Genomic DNA, 16,436 nt, shown 5'->3' on the forward strand with positions numbered 1-16,436 from the left:
TTGCATTTCTTTTTCTGGGAGATGGTATTGCTCCCTGTCTCCTGTACAGTGTCACTAACCTCTGTCCATAGTTTTTAGGCACTCTGTCTATCAGATCTAGTCCCTTAAAACTATTTCTTACTTCTACTGTATAATCGTTAGGGATTCAATTTAGGTCATACTTGAATGGTCTAGTTGTTTTCCCTACTTTCTTCAATTTAAGTCTGAATTTGGCAATAAGGAGTTCATGATCTGAGCCACAGTCAGCTCCCAGTCCTTTTTTTGCTGACTATAGAGCTTCTCCGTCTTTGGCTGTGAAGAATATAATCAATCTGATTTCAGTGTTGACTGTCTGGTGATGTCCATTTCTATACTTATATATTCATATATATACCTAATGAACCATTATAGCCTACCACTAATGCTATATTCCAGGTATTATTAAGATCAATAATCGGAGAAGGTAATGGCACCCCACTCCAGTACTCTTGCCTGGAAAATCCCATGGACAGAGAAGCCTGGTAGGCTGCAGTCCATGGGGTCGCAAAGAGTCCGACAAGACTGAGCAGACTTCACTTTCACTTTTCACTTTCATGCATTGGAGAAGGAAATGGTAACCCAATCCAGTGTTCTTGCCTGGAAAATCCCAGGGACAGGGGAGCCTGGTGGGCTGCTGTCTATGGGGTCACACAGAGTTGGACACAACTGAAGCGACTTAGCAGCAGCAGCAGCAGCAGGATGCTCATATCAAGAATTCTGTGTTGTCCATGATTTTATCATGGACATATGTTTGCTTAAAATTATAATGAACTTTGTATAAGAATTTAAGTGTAGAAGTAAGACAACATTGATGATTCAAGGTGAAAACCTAGTTATGGCTAAAATTGTAATATAATCATGGAAAAAAGATGTGGATATGAATCTGTACTTAAGTTACCCTGGTAACTGTCATAGCACCCTATTCTTTCTTCATTTGTATTCACAACTATAGTTAGCCATCATGCCCATCTGTAAATGTTCTAATGGAGACTTGAACATAAACATTTGATACATCCATCAAATGTCTTATACTCAGTAAATAGTAACTGATAAATCCCAAAGTAACTTTCACTGGACAAGAGAAAAAATTCAGGCAAATACTAATATTTAAGAGAAAAAAAAAAACCCCACTTCAACTGTGTTTTAATTTGCAAAAGTGTCCTTTGTTTAAAATATCTAACCTCTTTTAGCTTTAAGATGCTTCTCACAAGTTGAATGTTTATGCATAATTTTAACTGTTTTTCTGCTGTATATTTCAAGTTAAACAAAATCCATGAGACTTGGAAGTACAATCTATGCTGAGTGAAGCGTTCTAATGACAGTGTTAGGGTTTCAGTGTAGAACAGACTCAGGGAAAGGTTTCACAGGCAACTTGATCAAGACTGCACAGCAAAGACATACGTTTATCCTTTATTTAGGATGACAAAAACTTAAACATATCTTTCAGTACTGTCTCTCTTTTTCTCACACAGATAGACTGTATATCAGTAATCTGGACACCAAGTTATTTAAAGCTATTATTTAGTACCATAATAAGTAGTAATTTAAATACAAGGTAAAATCACCACATTGTCTTGTTTACTACTGATGTTAATTTTAAACTGACGTTCAGTGCTCCCCAAAAAGGCAGCCTATGATTTGTTATCATTAAACTGTCAACTCTGCCTTGAGTTGGAAATAGATTCACACTACAGTACTTACAGCATATCACCTTATTTTCTATCAGTCCAAAAAAAAAAAAAAAATCTAGAGTCGGTTTAATTGTGTCTGTGCTATTTTTCTATTAACTGTTTCATGCATTTTTCCTGGCCTTTTAATTGCAGTTTAATAGTGGTCATTAACACATTAAGGGGTGTTAGAAGAACATTTGAAGTCCTCTTGACTTCTACCAAAGTTGACACTTCAATGCTAGAGTAATTTCAGCTATTCATTTATTTAATAGTGACCTATGCAAATGTGGAACCATGTCATTTTACAAATTGACTGTAATAATTAACTAGAAAGGCAGGGTAAAATGAAACAGGTTATAATTAGAATATAACTGCTACAGTATTACGTCAGCTAGAATAAAATAATCTCAAATGATTAAATTGGTTTCAATTATTAAGAATCAGTTTAATGTACCCACTGTTCTGATTTTTACATTTCTCTTTTTTGTGTGCATTAGATGTCACCTCATACAATTTATGTATTTTATTCATCTTGGTAAAACAGGCGTTACAGAAGTTTAATTAAGTAGTAAAAGACTTCACATTATTCTGCTGAATTCTAAATTAGTTTTAGAAACTAGTCAGAGTGCATGCTACATACTACTCAGGATCATTTCAATTAGCTGTATCTATTAAGCCACTCAAAATTCCCTTTACACAGTAAATATATGTAACATGTCACTAGCCATCAGAATATATATTTTAATCACATAATTATCACAACTTTCCCAATTGGTTCTTGGATGCATCATCTTTATATCTTTTTTTAAAAAATAAGGTAACAACTATCTTTCCAACATTCCAAGAATTTCCCGCAGTCAGGACTCCTGTATGCTTGGCGGTAGGTCAGGCTTCGTGGCCATATGGCACAGAGCCTCTGCAGCCAGATGGACCCCACACTTCAGTCAGTGTTCTGCTCTTGCTGTATTGAAATTCTTAAGATTTTTGAACAGTGTTGCATTTTCCTCTTATTCTGAGCCCTACAAATTATGTAGCTAGTCCTGCTTGAAAGATCTTGTACGGAAACATAATAGTTTGTTCATCTTTGGTCACATATTCAACATTTTGCTCATCATTTTCCTGATTATTAGGGATTGACTCTTCTTAACATGTGACTTCAAGAAATTTTGTCATGAAGCAGTGTTTATAAGGAGGACATCTACTTAGCCAGTGAAATTAACCAACAACCTTGGTAATCAATAGAGCCCAAATAATCACAGCCAGTTCATTTCCTAATATGTGGACTGTGTTTTAATTAGCACCTTTATATCCCAGTATATTTATATACGTGTGTGTGTGTGTGTGTGTGTGTGTATGTGTGTGTGTGTGTATATATGTGTGTGTGTGTGTGTATATGTATATATAGGTTTTAGTTATTAATTTCTTTGTGAAACAAAGAAGCTATATAACAATGGTATTTGAAAAATGTTCAAGTTCAGATTGTATGACTTTCTGTGATACATTTCCAAAAAATTTGTTTCCAGCCAGTATGTATCTCCAAGTTCTAGGATATCCTTTATCCTCTAGGAATCTAAGATGATGCCTGAGTAGTTTAAAATTCATTTTCTAATAAAGATGAACTCTGGTATTCTCAACATATAGATGGTTTTGTCTCAAAGTCTGCATTTTTATACAGAAAACACTTTATTCTATGATGGTATGTTGTTGATATTTTTTCTATTACATCTCCTTTTATTCGAATTGATCCTGACAGCTTTAGAACTTTGGTCATTCAAGAAGGCAGTTAAGAAAATTTGCATACTATGATCAATTAAGGCACTAGTTAAAAATGCAGATCCCTACTGAAGTTAAAGTCTTGTTAATCTTTTCACTTTTTTGTGTGTGATTTGTTCTGGTTACTTCAGGACTTTCTTGGGAGCATTTAATAATGATTTTGTAGCATACTGCTATATATGCAGGTGGGTTATTTAGCATGCTTGTATGGCTTTTGTGCCTTGAGGAGGTCTCTTCAAAAGACCAAGACAGGGTTTACTCAGAATAAAGGTGAAGTCCTCCTTCCCCCTGTAATTCAGTATTAACTGAAATCTGTTCTATCCTGGAATTCTGAGGATATTTCCAATGGTTAGAATTTATAGTATGGAGAATTGTAAAGATACTATTATCCAGAAAATGGTAATCTGATATCTACACATATACTATGAAACAGTTTTAAGAATTAAGGATGATTACAACATTGTTTGTTAATCAGCTACACCCCAATACAAGGTAAAAAGTTTAAAAAAAGAGCTAAAGATGCTCTAGAACTGACTAAACAATCTAGACATTGGATAAAGATTAGCATATCCCTTATATGAAGACTTTTTTTTCACGTTCATCCTCAAAGCTTTTCATCTTGATTTATATGAAGTTATGAATCTGGGAATAACATCAGACACACCCCAAAATCAAACTGATTCATTGAGGTACTTTCCTAAAAACTTAGATCCCATCTTGAAGTAAGGCGACTTTTCTTCGCAAGACTTGGAGACCAAGCATTTTCTGCCATCTGCACTGTTGTAATTCATTCATATACATCAGTTCAACAATTTTTAGCAGCAATAACCCATCCTAACCTTTAACAATAGAAAATAATATATCCAACTAGTTTTCAGATTTATCTGACTTTCCTTTTATCTGTTTAAGCTGAATATTGAGTCAAAAATGCAATATATTCAAGGCACTATGAGGTCAACTGGGTAAAATGAAAAAAATACTTATTCTGAAGAGAATAGCGATAATTTAGGAAAAAAAGCCATTTAGGATTTGAAAGAATGCCTTGAGCTTGAAAATCACTTCTATTTTTTCCAAATGGAATTAGAGTTCTTTATTATAACATAATTGTAATTAATATTGTACAGTTGTAATAATATAATTATTATTAATTACATTTTCCAAATGTAATTAAAATCCATTGCTTGGAACAAAGGCAATCACTGGATTACAATTATCTGTATTTCTAAAAGAAACAATTAGTATGGCAGGTTTCAGTTACATGGTACAAATAACCAGATACTGTATGTCTTATAATTATTAATTCACATACCTGGAATAATAGTAAACACAGGTAATATATGCACATTTTATTCTAGAAGACAATTTTTAAAGATCTGCCTTTAATACATTTTTAATTTAGCTGGTGATTAAAAAAATACCATTCATTTAGATTCATTTCTATATTTATGTGTGACATCTTGAATGACACATATTTAACTTTCCAGAATCATATATATCATAATATATCACAAACAGCATCATTAACATTTCAAATGGGGGTTACTTCTGTATTCATGAGTTAGAATTTAATAGTAGATTAAATGTAATTGCAAGTGCATTCTCCTAATAGACCTACAAAGTCGTCAATTAAATGTTATTAATGGACGTTAAATTTTCTATGCGTTCAGAGACAATGTCAAATTTCAAATTCCAAGGTTTTCACTAACTTCACCCACATATTTTATTCTACTTTTTAAAAACCTCAGTTTATGTACTGATAGAATGGACTGATTAAAGGCTCTCTTCATGATAAATAACAGAGTAAAATATTGTAACTCTGTTGTAGTTGATTTGACCAAAAAATGGGAAATAAACTAAGGACTCAGCAGTCTTTTTATACCCTCTTTAGTTTCCACTGTCCTTGACTGCTTATCGGTGGTTCTCTATTTAAGATGTTAGCTATTAATGAAGATATTATAATTGAAAAGATACTTATATGGATGGAGAGCCAAAAATTATTTTAATTTCTGATTTTATGCTTTAACATTCCAATTCCATTAAAAAGTAAGGAAAAAATTTCTTAACAGACAAATCTATCTTGGTAAAAGATTCAGTCTTAGCATAATATCATAGTCAGAGAAATAGTACAGTAACCAAAAACCTAAACATAAATATTTAAAATCTTTACTCTGTGTCTCCAAACGGCAGCAGGAAAAGTAAATTCTTGACCTGCTCTCGGAAATCTTTTTATCTCAAAGTTCTCCCTAGGTAACTACCCAGGCCACTCTGCAGCCTCGCTCACTTTATTATGCAGGCAGTAGATCAATTTAATCTTTACGTGTCTCCTACACACGTAAAGTAATCCCCCTACACAAATTTTCAACAACAAAAAAAAATGTAGAGAACTCACCTAGCAAAGGGGAATCCTTCCTCTTCAGAACCTTTTCTTAAGAGTGGGGAAGGGAAAGGGAAGGGATGATTACAGATAGTACATAAATAAGATTATCTGCCTAACAATTTTCCTCCTGGTTGATAAATCTTTAGCTCCACCAACAGCACTTGCGATATACTTTCTACCACCTTTTCCTCCATTGATGCTGCATTAGTGAGCTTGCCTGCTGCCCCATTGGCCCTTGTAGCAAAAACCTGGCTCTGGAATGCGGACAAGCTCTACTGCCTCTGCCCTGTAACAGGTTGGAGGTCTGTTCACTAGGTAAGTACTCTTACAGCCACTGACTGCTAACAGAAGCAAAGGTGGAACTGTCCTAAACTACCAAATACTTGGGTACTTACCCATCACCAAGTATTTGTATAATCTTGCTGGAATTACTAAATTTGTACTTTCTTTTCTGGACAACGCAAAGTACCAAAGGGTGAGTAGCTGAAGAGTAACCATGATCTACCTGTTACTGACCAACAGATCGAACCTGGGTCTACTACATTGTAGGCAGATTCTTTACCATCTGAACTAACAGGGAACCCCATTACTGACCAGCAATGGAGAGTGAATCAGGCTCTAATCTGAGCCTGACTCTGTCTGGGGTGCTGTTCTCTGAAAGGGAAAAAAGGAAGCCATTTCTTGCTATTCACCAAGACTGTGTCTATTGGAATACTTCATGAGGCAAAAATATACCTGCCATAGTTCTTGTCTGAGTTTTCTTATTTTATCTTATACTGATGTAATAGCTTCTTACTTTCCTCATGCTGAAGGAACTTCGCCAACAGCAAAGATTCAAGAATTCTTTCTGGTGGTGAGGGAGTCTAATTCTTCAGATAACTCCCTCAAAAATGCAATCCAGAGAAAAGGACAATTTATTGCTTGGTAATAACAGCATGGCTCAGTGGTAAAGAATCTGCCTGCCAATCAGGGGGTGTGAGTTCTATCCCTGGGTTGGAAAGATTACCTAGAGAAGGAAATGGAAACCCACTCCAGTATTCTTGTGTTGCCTGGGAAATCCTATGGCCAGAGGAACCTGGAGGGCTACCGTCCATGGGGTCACAAAAGAGTCAGACACCACTTAAAGTGACTAAGCAGCAACAACAATAACAGTAGCTAGAGTATCAGCATTTCCACAGGAAAGTGGGAAGAGGGTCAGATGATTCTTCCCACGCAGTTGGGAGTCTTACAGGAGAGAAATTCTGAGCCAGAGCACCCAGATATTTTATGATGGAAAGTATCATGCCTGACTTTGCCCCACAGTGATGGAAACACTATTTTGTTAGTAATTAATGGTAAACAAACCTGCCCTTAGCTCCAGAGGGAGATGCTATCTCTATCTTCGAAGGCTGTTCATTTTACAAGCATTCTTGAAAAGAGAGTCTATAGCAAGTAGAGCTAGCGCTTCTATTCACAAGACAAACCAAAACACAAGAGACTGCTAGAGGATGTTCTCAAAACCCTACTATTTTCTTCTTTGATATAGAAATATTATTCTTATCCCCCTCATTTTTCTTACTTACTAATTATTTCACACTGTTATCAAAATTATGTTTTCCTCAGCACTTATTTTTTAGAATGATGATGATTGTTAGAGCAGGAAACAAAAATTAGTATATATAATTTCCATAAAAATAGAATATTACAGCTACAAAGTACATATGTATGTACATGACATTGTATAGCATGTATACAATATTATATGCATACTAAACACAAAATGAACAACAAACTGCCTCATTTTTTAAATGATGTAAAAATAATTTCAGTTTGAATGGTTCTTATGTATCAAGTCTCATATAAAGGCATACTATAAATAAGAAAGTGAAATTAAAACACTCATAAGAACCTTGAAAGTGTTATAATGATATTGTTTCCTGAAAAGTGAGGAGAAATAACAAACCTAATTTTTATGGTTATGCATTTTCAAGTCAAGAAACGTATCATGAAATTTTTGATTAAAATATATATGTACTACAGTTAATTTTTAAAATGATATAGAAACATGCTTATAATGTTATCATGTATCTCCTGTGATATAGTCATAACATTATGCTCCATTATGAGATGATTACAGAAGAAAGATAGAAATGGAGAAAAAGAATATACTGGTATCTGAAAGGCCAAGAATGCTGCTGTCAGAGATAAAGCTAAAAAGCAATTCTTTAAAGGGTTTTTTCCCCTCAGGTATAGTCTGATACAATTTGTGTAAAAGGATGTAATCATATCTAGTGAGCTGAACAGCAAAGACCAGGGTGGATTTGATTTTGGCACCCTGAACACCTGCTATTTATTTTTCTTCCTAAATCATATTAATCTATGTAATTACCTATGTAATTAAAAGAATCACAGTGTGCCAAATGAAATGTAGTTTTAAGTAGTTAAATAAATAATTTATATTGTTAAATTTTGTAAACAAAATGATTTTTTAAAATGAGACATTTTGTATTATTGGTATTCAAATAACTGGAATTTTTTAGTAGTAAATAACTTAGGTTTTCTGAGTGTTTTTTTGAAATAAATAAAAGTACAAAAGACCCTGATGCTGGGAAAGATTGAGGGCATGAGGAGAAAGGGGCGACAGAGGATGAGGATGATTGGATGGTATCACTGACTCAGCAGAGTTTGAGCAAACTCCGGGAGATAGTGAAGGACAGGGAAGCTTGGTGTGCTGCAGTTCATGGGGTCAGAGAGTCAGACATGACTTAACGACTGAACAACAACTTGTCTGTTTTTTTTTTTTTTCCTCAGCTATGTCTAAATAAAAGCAGTGACTCATGTTGTTTTGGTCAAAATTATTTTGGGTACATACCATCATAATCATAAAAAAGTTCTCAGATTTGAAGAATATTCTGCTCTGAAGAAAAGCCACCGAGAATACTTCTAAGTATTTAATGGGAAGAACATACTTACATTTCAAAATATAATGACAAATATATGTTGACTTCATTATGAGCACAGTAGAATGTGCATAATACTCATATCTCTTCATCAATTTTAGACACCAGCTAATGGGGAAGCCAATGGAAAATACAGGGCCACAGCAGGAGAATAAAAAGTACTGGCCTGAGTAAATTAATACTCATACGTTTGGGTAAAAACCAGCCACATTGTAAACCACAGTTAAAACTTGCTAATATTACATTTCTTTCACTATTCAAACATATTCTTTTGCTGTCTGTTGGTTTAAGATTAAGACTTTTGGCCATTTTAATTTAAAAAAGGAACTTAAAGAAGGGACTTATCAGCTGGCACTAGTGATAAAGAACCCTCTTGCCAATACAGGAGACTTAAGAGACATGGTTCAATCCCTGGGTCGGGAAGATCCCTGGAGGAGGAAATGGCAACCCACTCCAGTATTCTTGAATGGAGAATCTCATGGACAGAGGAACCTGGCAGGCTACCATCCATAGGGTTGCAAAGAGTTGGACACAACTGAAGTGACTTAGCAGTAGCTAACTTGAAAACTTAAAAAAATCCATTAAGATACAGGTTACATATAACAAAGCATATCTATTTTAAGTATATCATGATTTCATAGATTTTGATAAATGTACACACTCATATATATTCTGCTACAACCAAAATATGGATATTTCTCTCACTCCAGCAAAAGTTTCTTTGTGTTCCTTGAAAGTCAATCACCTTCCTCTAACTCCTAACTCTAAGCAACCACTGTTTTGTTGTAAGTCCCTATAGATCATTTTGCTTGTTCTAGAATATCTTGCAGTGAAATCACATATCCATTCTTTTGTATCTGGCTTCATTTGCTCAGTGTGATGGTTTTTGGATTCTTCCAGCTTGATGGGTTAATCAAGTTATTAAAAAAAAAAAAATCACTAAGTAGTAGTCCATTGCATGAATTGTATGAATATACCAAAATTTACTTATTTATCCATTTAGCTTATGATGGATGTTTGGGATGTTTTCCAGTGTGGTACAACTTTGAACAAATGTCTTATGAATACTTCAGTTCAGTTCAGTCACTCAGCCATGTCCAACTCTTTGTGACCCCATGAATCGCAGCACACCAGGCCTCCCTGTCCATCACCAACTCCCGGAGTTCACCCAAACTCACGTCCATTGAGTTGGTGATACCATCCAGCCATCTTATCCTCTGTCGTCCCCTTCTCCTCCTGCCCCCAATCCCTCCCAGCATCAGAGTCTTTTCCAATGAGTCAACTCTTTGCATGAAGTGGCCAAAGTATTGGAGTTTCAGCTTCAGCATCAGTCCTTCCAATGAACACCCAGGATTGATCTCCTTTAGGATGGACTCGTTGGATCTCCTTGCAGTCCAAGGGACTCTCAAGAGTCTTCTCCAACACCACAGTTCAAAAGCATCAATTCTTTGGCACTCTGCTTTCTTCACAGTCCAACTGTCACATCCATACATGACTACTGGAAAAACCATAGCTTTGACTAGATGGACCTTTGTTGGCAAAGTAGTGTCTCTACTATTTAATATGTGATCTAGGTTGGTCATAACTTTCCTTCCAAGGAGTAAGTGTCTTTTAATTTCATGGCTATCTCCAAATTTTACATTGACGATGCATGTTCTTGGGGTACCAAGCCTCAGTTTTGCCCTGTCTGCAAGAAGAATTTGATGCTGAATCATTCTTTTGACTTTTACATCCTTATTTAAGAAAGTTTTTCAAACTTCTTTCACTGTGGGATTCATTTCAAATACGACATCTAGCACAATGAATTTCCTGCCTTCCTATAATCACCACAGGTTAATTAGACTTGGAGATGCTATGAGTGGAAAACTAGAGAAAGTTGGTCATAACTTTCCTTCCAAGGAGTAAGCATCTTTTAATTTCATGGCTGCAGTCACCATCTGCAGTGATTTTGGAGCCCCCAAAATAAATTCTGACACTGTTTCCACTGTTTCCCCATCTATTTCCCATGAAGTGATGGGACCAGATGCCATGATCTTCGTTTTCTGAATGTTGAGCTTTAAGCCAACTTTTTCACTCTCCTCTTTCATTTTCATCAAGAGGCTTTTTAGTTCCTCTTCACGTTCTGCCATAAGGGTGGTGTCATCTGCATATCTGAGGTTATTGATATTTCTCCTGGCAATCTTGATTCCAGCTTGTGCTTCTTCCAGCCCAGTGTTTCTCATGATGTACTCTGCATATAAGTTAAATAAGCAGGGTGACAATATACAGCCTTGACGTACTCCTTTTTGTATATGTATTTTTGTGGACTTATATTTTAGCTCTTTAGTGTAGATTACTGAATTATGTAGTACACATATATTTAACTTTCTAAGAAAATGCTAAAGAGTTTTCCAAAGTGATTGTGTCATTTTATACTGGCATATGTTGTGTATGGAAGTTTTCGCTGCTTTCCATCTGTGCTAATACTAAAGATTGTCAGTTTGTTTTAATTTATGAGTGTAAGAAGGTATCTCAGTGTGGTTTAATTTTCATTTCTTAGATGACTAATGATGAAGAGCAACTTTCCAAGCAGTTATTGGCCACTGATATCCTTTTCTTTGTAAAGCACTTTGTCTATTTTTAATTTAATTGGAATTTTTTGTCTTTTTATTATTGTGTCATAAGGCGTTTCTTAAGAAATATATTCTGGACACAAATTTTTTCTCAGATATGTGTATTACAAATATACTTTCCCAGTCTGTAGCTTACCCTTCATTTTCATAATTTTCATGTGAAGAGCAGATAATTTTTAATTTTATAAATTTCAATTTATTAAGTTTTTATGGTTAGTTCTTTTTATGGCCTATTTAATATTTGTCTAGCCACATATCAGAAGTTTTTTTCAGATTTATTTTTGAATCTAATGCTTTTAGCTTTTGTGTTTAGATCTATATTTTATATCAAATGAATGTCTTATTTAGTATAAGGATTGAGATATTTATAGTTCTATATAGATATTCATTTGCTTTATCAAGTTTTGTTGAAAATACTCTTTGAATAAATTTGGCAACTTTTTCAACCATCAGTTTCCCAGATAGGAGAGCCACTGGTTCTAAACTATTCTTTTGAATTGAACAAGTTTATTCTTACTGTTAACACATCGTTTCAATTACAGTAGCTCCACTTTAAAAACAACTCTTTACTATTTAAGATTTTTTTTTTTACTTTTCCTAATACATTTGAAATGAGCTTGCTGAATACTATGAAGAATCCTACCAAGATTCTGGTTAAAATTATACTGAATTTATAGTACAGTTTAGGGAGAATTTTGCCATTCTAATTTTATTGAGTCTTCTAATTCATATACATAATATAGCTATTAAGCTCTTTATCTCAATAATCTTTTGTAACAGTTCATACATACTTTGAAAAATTTATGACTAGTATTTTTATGTTTTAGTGGTATTGAAAATGGTATTTTTGAGACTCATTTTTCTGTTGTTTACTCTTAGTATATAGAATACAATTGACTTTTACATACAGATTTTGTATTCCAACAAATAACTAAAAAGCCTTGATAAATTTTTCTTTTAATTATTATAATTTTTCTCCCTAGATTATTTGATTTTAGAAAACAAATTACAATGAAATCTGTGAATAAAGATAATAAAGACAGTTTGCTTCTTTTTTCAGATCAGTCCTGGATGTTCATTGGAAGGACTGATGTTGAAGCTGAAACTCCAATACTTTGGCCACCTGATGCAAAGATCAGACTCATTTGAAAAGACCCCAATGCTGGGAAAGATTGAGGGCAGGAGGAGAAGGGGACGACAGAGGATAAGACAGTTGGATGGCATCATCAACTCAATGGACATGGGTTTGGGTAGGCTTTGGAGTTGGTGAAGGACAGGGAGGTCTGGCGTGCTGCAGTTCATGGGGTCACAAAGAGTCAGACACGACTGAGCGGCTGAGTGACTGAACTGAACTGAACTGATTCCTTGTGTCTTTTTTACACCTTAATTCACTGGAAGACATCCCTCCCACCAAGTTGAGGTAAGAACAGGTATTTCTACTTTGTTCTTAATCTTAAGAACATATTATATGCTTTATAATGAATTGTGACAGTAATTGTAGGTTTTTAGTAGATACTTTATCAATTTTGAAGAGTTACTTTCTATTCCTAGTAATTTTTAAATCAATGATATTCCACATTATCAAATGAAGTTTTCTGCAACAATTTTGATTATGACTTTTCTCCTTCTGTTACTTTCATTCAAATACCTGGAATAAACTCCATTTGGTCATGATGCATATTTCTTTCACTATAATGCTGGATTCAATTGGCTAATATTTTGTTAAGGATTTTGGCATGTATGTATAGGAGCTGTAAGTCTCTAATTTTTCCTTTTTTGCTTTATTTTTGGTCTGATACTACTATCAGAGTCATAGGGTAAAATGTCTAATACAATATACCAATAAACCCTTGTGTGCATGCTGTCTTTTGAGTGACATTTTAAATTGTGAAATCAGTTTATTTTGTAAATATAAAACTATTCTGTTTTTCTTAATGCTTTTTGTCTCCATTTGTGTCTTAGGAAGAATTTGCCATTTTGGTTATAATTTGCCAAATTTTTTGGTATAAAGTTGCTCATAATATTACTCATTATCCTTATAAATTATATAGTATTGGTAGTGATATCTTCTATTACATTTCTAATGTGAACCATTGTGTTATACAGCTTTTGTCCTTAATGAGTCCATCTATATGTACATAAATATTGTAGACTGTGAATAGCCTAGCTTTAGTTTAATTGATATGCTATACTGTTTCTCTGTTTTATACTTCCTTAGTTTCTACTCATTTTTATTTTTACTTCTTTGTATTTACCTTCTGTTTAATTTACTCTTTTTTCCTCCTAACTTCTTAATATGGACACTTAACATCTTTTGATTTTTAAACATCCACATTTCCTCTGGAATATTTAGAGATGTGTTATTTAATTTGGTAGAATTGGGGAATTTTTCAGAAATATTTTTAACCTAATATCAGAATCAACATCATGTCTATCCTGATTTTGGTTACACATTCCATCTCTAGTACAGTATTGGGATGGACTATAAAAGAATATGAATTTCAGGAAGTAAAGTTCACTAGGGACTGTTTTTGAGGCTAGCTACCATAGTAGCATACATATTCCACACTATGTTTAAAGATGAATTGACCCTTTGTCCTTATATAAGATCTCTATGTCTGAAAATATTTCTTGTTCTGAATTGCACTTTGTCGTATAGTAACATAGAACTCTAGCTTTCTTATGATTAGTGTTTTCATGTTATATGTTTTTTATATACTTTCAATTGAAAATATGTGTATCTTCATATTTTAATTACATTTTTTATGGGCATTATATAATCGGATTGATTTTCAAGTCAGTTGTAGACCACTTACAATTAATGTAGTTATTAGTATGATTGAATTTAATTTTACAACATGGTTATTTGTTTTCTTTAGTTCCTACTGCAATTTTCTCATTTTTATTCTTTTTTGCCTTCTAATGATTGACTGTTTTCAGTATTCAATTTTATCTCTATTATTGTCTTTTGTTTAGAAGGTATCTTCAAATATATTATACCACTTAACATACAATGTAGAATTTTTTCTCTTTCCCCCTCTTCCCTTTTATTGCTATCATGTTTTCTCTGTATGTTATTAATTTCAGATACAATGATACTCTTTTTTTGTCTTTTGCTATAAACAGTCAATTATCTTCTAAAGTAATTTAAAATGAGGGAAAGCTATATTTTTATTTTCCAAGTATATTTACCGTTTCTGGTACTCCTTGTTTTCTTAGTGTGGATCCAGATTTCTATTTAGGTCATTTATAGATTCAAGTGTCCAATTGGATCATATTCCTTTAATCTAAAGAACATCATTTTTCTGTCTTTGTAGTGCATATCCTTGTCTACTGATCTCATCATCTATGTGGATTCTAGGTCTTTTTTAAAAATATATATTTTTCATCCTTAATATTGTTCATATTTTCTTACTTCTTCACATATCTAGTAATTTTTTATTGGATGCTAGACATTATAATTATTATATTGTTGAGTTCTTCATTTTTTTTGCTGTCTTTAAAGAGTATTTACTATTATTTTGAAAAATAGTTGAGTTTTCCTGTTGATCACTTGGTTATTTGGTTTATTTTTAAGTTTTCTTCTGACAGCTACACTGCTGTTTAACTCGACTCTAGTGCTGCCCTGGCCTTGCTCATGTGAGGCATCTAGCGGAGTCCTGAATGCTAACTGAAGTCTTTCTCACTATGACTGGTTAAAATTTAAACATTTCTCAGCCCTGTGTGAGCTCTTAGAATTTTTAGTTCATAATTCCCCATATTAGTTCTTTTTCTAATACTTCTATGCCCAGCTGCAAGTCATTTCACAGTAGCACATGTGCATCTGAGAATTCAGGGGGAAAAAACAAATTCTAGGGAACTTTATAGACCATTTATTTGCATATTTCCCTCCTCCCTAATATTGTGCCCCACACAAATTCTGGCCAATTTAGCTTTGCTGAATTCTGAACTTCATCTTTTTAACTTTGCAAAGCCACTACGTTTGCTTGGGTTCCCCTTTCAGGTTGTGCCTTTAAACAGAAAGTCAGGAAAATTCTAGAATGTATCCCATTTTTCTTGTTTCAGGGATCACAGCCCTGGGCTACCAATAATGTTGTGTCTAAGAACAACTATTTCATGTTTTTGTTCAGTTTTCTAGTTGTTTACAGCATAAGTCATGTCTGATCTATGTACTTCCACATGGCCAGAGTAGAAGTTCTCTTAAATTTTTACAAAATTTTAAGTTCAGTGAACCTAAATTATGCAGAATATTAACTGATAATTGTATTTTTCAATATTCACTTTTGGGGAAACCTAAACAATTACAGTTGAAAGGGACTATAGCAAATGGTGAATGAGATGAAATTTATTAGCGAGTCTGTATCGTGAGCTGCAGTGTTGTCCCTGCTTAGAGGTAATGTCCTAGGTAAATATAATTCACTGAATTTTAAAATAGTCTCTTGAGATTTCCATATTATCAACCAACCAGGAAATGGAGATGGAATATTCCACTGAAGTTTAAATAAAACAAAATTTAAGGAAAACCATTAATGGATTTTTTTTATAATATGGCAACTCAAGTCCTTTACATTGTAACAAATTTATTAAAGAAAAGAGCCAAAAGGAAGAGTGAAGAAAATAGAAAGGACATCACAGTTTCTGAATAAGATTACAGAAATAATAAAATATATGATGAATATGAGACAATGAAAGGAGGAGCAGAAGTTTTAAAAGCAAAAGAAAAAATTAGGGGACACTTTAACCAAGATATTCAGAAGTGAATTACTTAACTACAAAATTCTATCCATTCCATTTGTGAAACATTCACATGGTGTGACTTGAAGCTCCCTGTAGAGAGAGGTGAGAGAAGACAGCAGGTTCATAGGAAGGAAGGCAGGTCAGACTTAGCAGAAAGAACATGAGTGAAGCATGAAAGTAAGAAAGTGCAAGGTGAGTTCTGGGAATGATAATAAAACCAGTTGGGCTACAATGACGGGGAGTACTATAACATAGGACTGGAAAAGATGAGATAAATTGGGGCCAGATTATATAGGCCTTTGAATACCAG

The 16,436-nt window shown here is 33.9% G+C and overlaps 1 long non-coding RNA gene across 1 annotated transcript in view; it reads left to right on the plus strand.

Annotated features, from left to right (window-relative positions):
- The window catches only part of LOC129659177 (uncharacterized), a 43,948-nt gene extending 30,624 nt beyond the window's left edge, over positions 1 to 13,324 (plus strand). Inside the window, exons 2-3 of the long non-coding RNA XR_008717845.1 lie at positions 5,985 to 6,153; positions 12,450 to 13,324. This is a non-coding gene — a long non-coding RNA (uncharacterized LOC129659177). The remainder of the gene's footprint in view (positions 1 to 5,984; positions 6,154 to 12,449) is intronic.
- Positions 13,325 to 16,436: the final 3,112 nt, after the last annotated feature.

The sequence above is a fragment of the Bubalus kerabau genome, chromosome 8 (genome assembly GCF_029407905.1).
Source record: "Bubalus kerabau isolate K-KA32 ecotype Philippines breed swamp buffalo chromosome 8, PCC_UOA_SB_1v2, whole genome shotgun sequence".
NCBI lineage: Eukaryota > Metazoa > Chordata > Mammalia > Artiodactyla > Bovidae > Bubalus > Bubalus kerabau.